Below are 8293 nucleotides of genomic sequence, written 5' to 3' on the forward strand. Positions count from 1 at the left end.
GAAAATTTTAAATTCCAAGTCATGTGAATGCAGCAGTTCATCTTCTCCTCCTGCCCTCCCGCCCTTCCTCTCTACCTCCTTCCCTTCTTTGGCTCTACCACGTTTTCAGGCATGCTCCCTCCCTCCCTCTATCTCCCCCACTCTTTCTAATTCTCACCACCATATTGCCATTTAAAACTTATTACACTAGTGTAAGTTATCTTTTTCTCTTGTCTATAATTCTATAATAGATTACCAAGTAAAATGTATCTATCTCTACTGGGGAATTTAATTGTTAATCTACCAAGCACTGAGAGTTGGCCTAAGGGTCTCTTAGAGCCAAATGTAGGCAGAGAAGGACTAAGTATGAAAAATTGCTGCTTCTAGAGTCCAAGCTTACATTAGGAAGGCTTAATAGTGTGGATTTCAAAAGATTGAAACACTTTTAGTTTTTCTTGCTTGACAACGTGAACTGGGCTAAAAGACACTAGCAAAGCCAATTTCAAGAGAACCTGTTGTGGTACAGAGAGAACCAATGTGGAAAACTAAGGTTGGATGCAAATAGCTCTGTTAATCTTTCCTAGAAGAGTGTTTCTGCCCTGCGGGCCTGAAGAAAGGCCGGGCCACTTCAGTGAGGAGCTATTTTACAGCCCTTCCTGTCATCCTTCCTTGCAAAAGCACATAACCACAATTAATGCACGACTGAAAGCTGCTCTCTTTCCTCGTAAGCGAGAACCAGCTTGATTAAATGAATAAGGCTTTAAAGAAAAGCATGACAACTCGTGGTGAAACTGGCAATATTTTCATTTTCTGGTCAAAATTGCAAACCCTCTTCCAGTGGATCCATGCTATTTAAAATGTGTCAGCTCCGCAGGTATTCTGATGGAAATTACAATAAATGTCAGTGAAGGAGAATTTTAATAAGTAAGATAGTTTCTGAGTTAAGCATATTTTCATCCCCTTCAGAATTCACCACCTGCTCAAGCAGCACATTGCTCTGCCTCTGAATAAAGAATATCTACCATTTCTCCGAAGGTAACAGTTAAGATAGTTCAGTATACACACCCAGTTAGCATCAACTTTTAAAATAAATACCAATGTAGGAACAAAGGATATGTTTTATCATAAATTATTCAGACCATTTGATATCCTAAACATAAGGAGTTGACTTCTTTCTAGCAAAGCTTCCCTATGTCATTGCTCAGAGTGAAAGATACCTTAGAATTGGAAGAAGGTAAAATTCAATGTTGCAGTTACAGAAGCACATGCTATTATTTTTGAAACACACAATTGTTCCAAAGTCATCCTTGTTTAGTTCTGGAAGGGATTGCAAAGAAAAATGAATGACAGGAGTTAAATAATCATGCCTACAACTAAATCCAAAATTCATTATTAACAATATCAAGAAGGTTAGGGATATTTTGTAAAATGCTATTTAAAGCTGTAGTAATGTCTCCATGTTAAACTTACTAGTTGCCCCAAAATGAAAGCCATATTACCAGAGTTCAGTCTCCAGGCCCTACATAATGACAGAAGATAAGAACCAACTCTTCCAAGGTGTTTAATGTTTACAGATGACCATAAGTAAGCATTCCTCTCTCCCACAGGAAGACATTTTTATTTCTCTAAAATTTGTATCTTGTGGACATATATTTTATCGAAAGCAGCACCATTATGAACTTGCTGAAATTTAATTCTCAAAACTATATCCAATATAGTGGCTAATATTTGTAATCAAAGCACAAGTGGCTATGGCAGAAGGATTAGGAGTTAGAGCCCAGAACAAATTGAAAGAGACCTTATGCCAATAAAATAAAAATAAACACAAAATTAGTCAATAAGGATTTTTTTTTTTCCAAGACAGGGTTTCTCTGTAGCTTTTGAGCCTGTCCTGGAAGTGGCACACACCTTTAATCTCAGCACTCGGGAGGCAGAGGCATGTAGATCTCTTTGAGTTCTAGACCAGTCTGGTCTACAAAAAAGGAAATTTTAAAATATATATTCTAATTCTTCCTAATAAATAGATCTCATGGTGTCAGGCAAATTAATTCATGTGCCTTCCTGATCGCATCTCGTTCATGATGAATGCCTTGTTTATTATTTTGCAAACTATTCTGAATTTGAATAATTTTTGTGTTTATATCTTGCTTATAAATTATGCAAATACCAAAAAAAAAAACTTAACCTACTTTTCCAATTTAACCAACAGTTGACAACAATATTTTTTCTCATTATTAGGAAGTCTTCAATATTTTTTTCTCAATACTTTTTCTCAAGAGGATTATAGTCTTGAATGGTTAACCTAATGCATATGCTTTGTTTTTTTTATTTTTCCAAATTATGGCATTATGCAGACTTTCCTTGAAGCCACTTAAAATGCAAAATAATATTTACATAGTTGACTTTTCTGTCTTAAAGTAACTGGATAACTTCATCGATAATGCTCGGTGTCAGTATCAGTTGAATCTACCTGCTCGTTGAGTGACAGGCCTGGAGGGACAACATTTGATATTACAGATCATTATCTCTCATCATCAGCTTAAAGTGGATGACATTCCATTGTCACCTTAATTCTTAGATGATTGTTTGTAGGAACAAAATTAAAAAAAAAATAAAAGTATCATTTTCTATTTATCACAGCTCTTCCAAACCGTAGTTCAAGAACAAACCTGAAGCTGTACTTCACTCAGCTTTACTTTCTTGTCAAAAGATTTCTTTGGAATTTGAACTGTTATTTAAAAAAAATCTTCCTGGGGATTTTGTCATAACTCAATTAGAGCTGACAGCACATTTCAAATTCCTCTTTTACTTTAACAAATTACTCTACCAAAGTTCCTCCAGGCTGCACTTTGATTATTAATTAGCACACACATCATGCCGCTAAAGGGAGAAGGCTTTTTTTTTATTAATAGTGGGGGTTTTCCTCTCAATAAAGTATAATGAGTTTAAGAGCTTTTTCAAGTGTTTTTGGGCGTTAACTTAAAACTTATCTTTAAATCTTCATTTTCCCCCTCAGTTAAAGGGTAAGAACACACATGATTTCTGCTAGTTACTGACAAATGTCACTCTCCAGGCTACTAATATACTTTTTTCAGATGTCATTTTCGCTCACTTTGTATTCACATTCTTTAAACAAACTCAGTTCTATGTCATCAAGAATTCATCTTATTCTACAATCAGCCAATATTTCAGCTATACAAAAGATAAGTTATGTTAGCCATTTATTTGGAAAATCAAGTTTCAAGTCACTACAGGAACCCAGTTACTTTTTGTAACTACCAGAAGTAGATAAATTTTTTTATAGGATTTGCTTTAAAGGTATTTGTACATTTAATTAGAATTATATACTTGAATTATCTGTCTCAATTATCATTTAATGTTCATTTTTGCCTTGGTTTTTCATTTACTAAGATAATTAAAAAAGATTCTGCATTCTGTTCAAAAGATTACCCATGCTTGCTGCCACCAATGACACAGGAAAATGGCAACCACACCTGCTTACTGACTCTGCAATATTTAAAAGTGCACTAAGCAAGACAAACAGAAGCAACTGCTGACTGAGGTTAACTTAGTGCACAGGATATATCATGAACGACCTGATTAACAACATCCCTAAACAGCAGGAAGTTGTATGGACAGAACTATGCCCATATTCCCAAATATTGTTTATAATTGTTTGCTTACATTTAAAAGGGGATATGCTACAGAGAGTTGCATTGGTATGAATCTTGATTTATTGATATAAATTTAAGGTCAATTTTGTTATATGTATATTTCTGCCCTTGATTAAGGTATTGTGTTTGTGTACTTCATTTAAATATGTAATGTATAATTAAGAATTATAATTTAATAGATCGTCATTTATAATAATCAAGATTGTAGTCATGTTAGTTAGATTTTCTAGATATAAAGAAATATATTTCAATTAGTCAGGTATTCTTTAAATCTTTCAGAGACCTTCAAAATATGTCATTTAAATGTTTTAAAAATGTAGGACTTTTCATGACAGTGAGACACATATGCTCCTGGCAGCACCAAGCTACTTCAAGAGAAAGATGGACATTGAAGAGGCTCGTTATGGAGTTTACTAGACATTTGGGCAATTGCTCTTGCCTGAACTGTTTGACTGGACATACAGGACTGGCAGAGAAATAACTACTGAACTTGTCTAAAGGTGAGATCATCTTTTGGGGTTTCTGCTTCATGAAAGAGTCTGACAGACATTCTGCAGGACACAGGAAAAGTGACTGACAAACTCACAATATAGGCTGAATGCTCTTTGAAATTTCCTTCTTCATGAAAGAGTCTTCTGAATACAATGGGCAGTAGGCTGAAGATGGATTGCCCCAATGGTATGGAGGAAATTTGGGTGACTGTCCAGGCATCAAGATATCTCTGTCATTTCTAGAGTTTTGGTAATTCCTTACAATGTACTTCCTGTTTTCTTTGGTAATATTATATCCTTCTGGAGTCTTTGATAGAGTTTAAGAATAGATAGATAGTTATAGTTTTCCTTAGCTATGATAAAAGATAAAGGAAATAAAAATATTGTAACTGCAATTCTTGCTTGATACCTGTTTTGTTATATTTAGTTTTATATTTATATGTATATTTATATTTATATGTATATAAATATATGAATATAAAATATTTATGTATATATGTGTGTATAGGTATAATTAAATATATTTATAAATAGTCTATTTTATGTTTTATTAGCAGTAGACTGAAAAATATACTAAATTATATTAGTTAAGAAAGACCTAAAAAAACGGATAAAAGCAAAAGCTTACTAATTTTGTTATATATATGTATACATATATATAATATAGTATTCTGTTGAACACAGCTACTGTATCTATTAATAGGAATACAAAAGAATAAAAAGATACAGTTTATATAACTAGATTTAAAGATTAAAGAAAATGTAATGACTTACAGTGTCTCCTAAAACTTGAAATAGGATCAATTTGAATGTTTCTTATAGTCAGTAAAACGTTAAATCAAGTACCTACGAGAACAACTTATTCCCCAGTTTAGTTCTGCTTCTGTTAGTTTATTTCCCTGTGCCTTTGCTATGAATTTATTGATAGACAGAAAATTGTGACTTTTGCTATCATGGATTTAAGATCATTTTCCGCCAGGAGGCTGCTCACTGGTGCCATTTTCAATTTGTGATCTAGACGTAGGATTAATGAACCACTTGAAATACAGCAGATTTTCATCTTTTCAAGTTTATCTCTTATATAACAAAATCTAAAATCCAGTTGTTGGCTTCCACATATCACATGCAAAATACACCTCATTCATTTCAATATTGCACAACAGATAAAAGACATACTAGTCATATTTCAGTGAGTAGGCTGCTATTCAGTTACATTTTATGATTCATTTTTAAAAAATTAAGTTATGAAATTTAATAATTCCTAAATAATTAGGTATCAACAATACTTGGTCCATCTTAGGGAATAATGAATTAAAATTAAATTGGATGATATAACTGTGATGCGAAGTTGAGGAGTGTGTTAGTTGGTTTTGTGAGTCATCAGAGATGGGGGAGTCTTAGTTTAGGAATTGGCTCCATGAGATACAGCTGTAAGTCATTTTCTCAATTAGTAATCAACAGGGAAGGGCCCGGCCCATTGGTGGTGGTACCATCTCTGGGTTGGTGATCCTGGGTTTTATAAGAAAGCAAGATGAGTAAGCCAGGGCATGCAAGTCAGTAAGTATCTTCACCCTCCAGAATCCTGACCTACTTGGGTTCCTGTCCTGAATTTGTTCAATAATTAACAACAAGGTAGATGTTTATAAGTTCAACAAACCTTTCCTCACCCAACTTGCTTTTTGGTCACTGTATTTCATTGCAGAAAGAGAAACCTTAACTAAGACAAAGAACAAATATGATAGACTGATTCCACTGATGACTATACAGGCTTATAATATTGAAACAATTGAAAACAGAAAGAATGCCTGCCAGCTAATTCTCTTTTGTTTATGTTGCATTTATATACCATTTTAAAATCTAATTGACTGATATTTTGAATGAGGAAGGTATAGTTCTACACAGAGTTCATGCTATTTTGCAGACTTGGAGAAGTATATATTTATCTCTCTTGCTTTTTTAGGACTCCCTGCTGGGACACAATGAACTGAAGTTGTTATACATTAAATTGCTCACTATAAAATGTATAGAACTTCTTCCACAGTGTATAAGGTGTTATTTTATTTCTTTCTGTGAAATGGAGGATACTAATAATTTTTCCAGACAACTTTATACTACTGATATTTATTTAATAGTTTTTAAGTTAATTTACTGTTGAACTTGGCATCAAAGTTACTTTTGGTTAACTTTTTGACCTATTATCCTTGCTGTAATGAATTTGAATCTATACCAGATTTATAGGGATATATTTTCACTTTTATTATTTTACAGAAAATAATCTTATGGTGAACAGCAGTAATGGGCAATAAAATGAAAACAGCTAAGGCAGAGAAGTAGATGTGGCTGTGTGTTGAAGAAACCTAATTGTGAAGTATAATTCTAAATTCAATATGTGACAACTGATATTTGAAAGATAAAGAACATTTTATAGACCTTTTCCCATTTTCATGGCTGATAAGGTTGTGGCCCTATGAAGATTTCTATCAGACAATTTTCAGAACTGCTTTTACATTCTCCTTCAGCTTCCAATGTTGAATCAAGGTTGTGGTACCGCCAAAAATCACTTCTTGGTTCTGTTTACTCAGTCACTATGTCTTAACCTCAGGGAACTATGCTGGAAAGTATGAATCTAATTATTCAAGGGATGAAAAAAGTCTGAAATTTTTTTATTGGTAGTTGACATTTTTTGACTGGTAACTATGAACATACTCCTTTAGTGATTAGGATTCACCGGAGTATCTTGTTAAAGGTACTGGTTCAGACTGGTTTTAGTTTTATCTTGCTTGCCTCACAACAGTAGGTGCAAAGGGAAAAGAAACTTCCTTTTATGGGAGCCTTTCATGGATCCTGTAATTGTGTGGCTGTATCCTGGGTGGTAATTATAAAGTCCATGGAATGTATTTGTGAAAATGTTGTGAATAGGCCATGGCTTTGGGGTGATGGATTGGTTATTTTAGTAAGATATTTTGGTGAGGGCAGCAAATATTAAATGAAGTGAGAGTCTGGCCATTTTTGGAAACACTGGGAAATGTGGAGAAACAACCATTAGCTGTAGCATTACAATTCTAAGATCAAAGAAGGTTTTTCAATTAATAAGTGGTATAGTAGGGCCAGTTAATCCAAGTCCAATGTGCTACTGATTAAAACATAATGAAATTCATAACCTGTTGCTCTTTTCTGTAAATTCTGGATCACTCTTTGGTTAGGGAATGTGACTAAAGAATTAGAATTGGATTATATGTGTAGCATGACTATTGTCTTACCTCTTATCTCTGGACTTCATCAGTCTATTCATTTCCTTTTGCACATCTTCCAATAACTCACATGGGTTAGTTGCTTGGAAATAGAAGGCCAGTTCCCCCGTCTGTATTTCTTGCACTACACTGTACACTTTTCTGATCACAGTTGGTGTGTAATGATAAACAAAATACAATCCAAATCCAAATATTGATATAAAAAATCAAAGTTGGGTCACAAATCACAATGGTAACATTATCTATTTCAAATGTAATAGGAGAGAAACAAAAGAGTATGACAATTTGCTCAATATGGCTACATATATTTGAAACTAGGAATTTACTGTGCTACCCAAAGATGTCTTACAAGGCTTATCAAGTTGTTCCATTTGATTTTGAGAAAATCCAGTCAATCCTCTCTAGACAAATAGTTCTATATTTTCTAAAGCTCACATGGATAGCTGGAAATAATATCATTGATTATTGGTTCTCAGTTTATTCTTGTTTTAAGATCCAAAATGTGCCCATGCTTCTATTAGGCAAGTCCTTGAGTTTAGATATTAATCAGCTTCCAGTGGAATTGGTGGTAAAGAACTAACCTTTAACACTAAAATCTGACTCTTTCTCCAAAAGGAATCTATATGTTCCATGTTGCATTCTCAGGGAAAGGGCCAAAATCTGGGATGGTTATTTCTATCACAACCCTGTTTGCCTGGTGTGTGTGTGTGTGTGTGTGTGTGTGTGTGTGTGTGTGTATGTGTGTGTGTGTAGTTTGGCATACGAAGATGAAGCATGGCAGGAGTGAGAGACAAAACATAAAATCTGATGATGACTCCAATTTCTGTTCCAGATGTACTCTTTTTATAGGAGCAATTAGCATTGCCCCTGGCACCTTTTCTGCAGCTATCAAACTGCC

The sequence above is a fragment of the Arvicola amphibius genome, chromosome 7 (genome assembly GCF_903992535.2).
Source record: "Arvicola amphibius chromosome 7, mArvAmp1.2, whole genome shotgun sequence".
NCBI classification, from domain to species: domain Eukaryota; kingdom Metazoa; phylum Chordata; class Mammalia; order Rodentia; family Cricetidae; genus Arvicola; species Arvicola amphibius.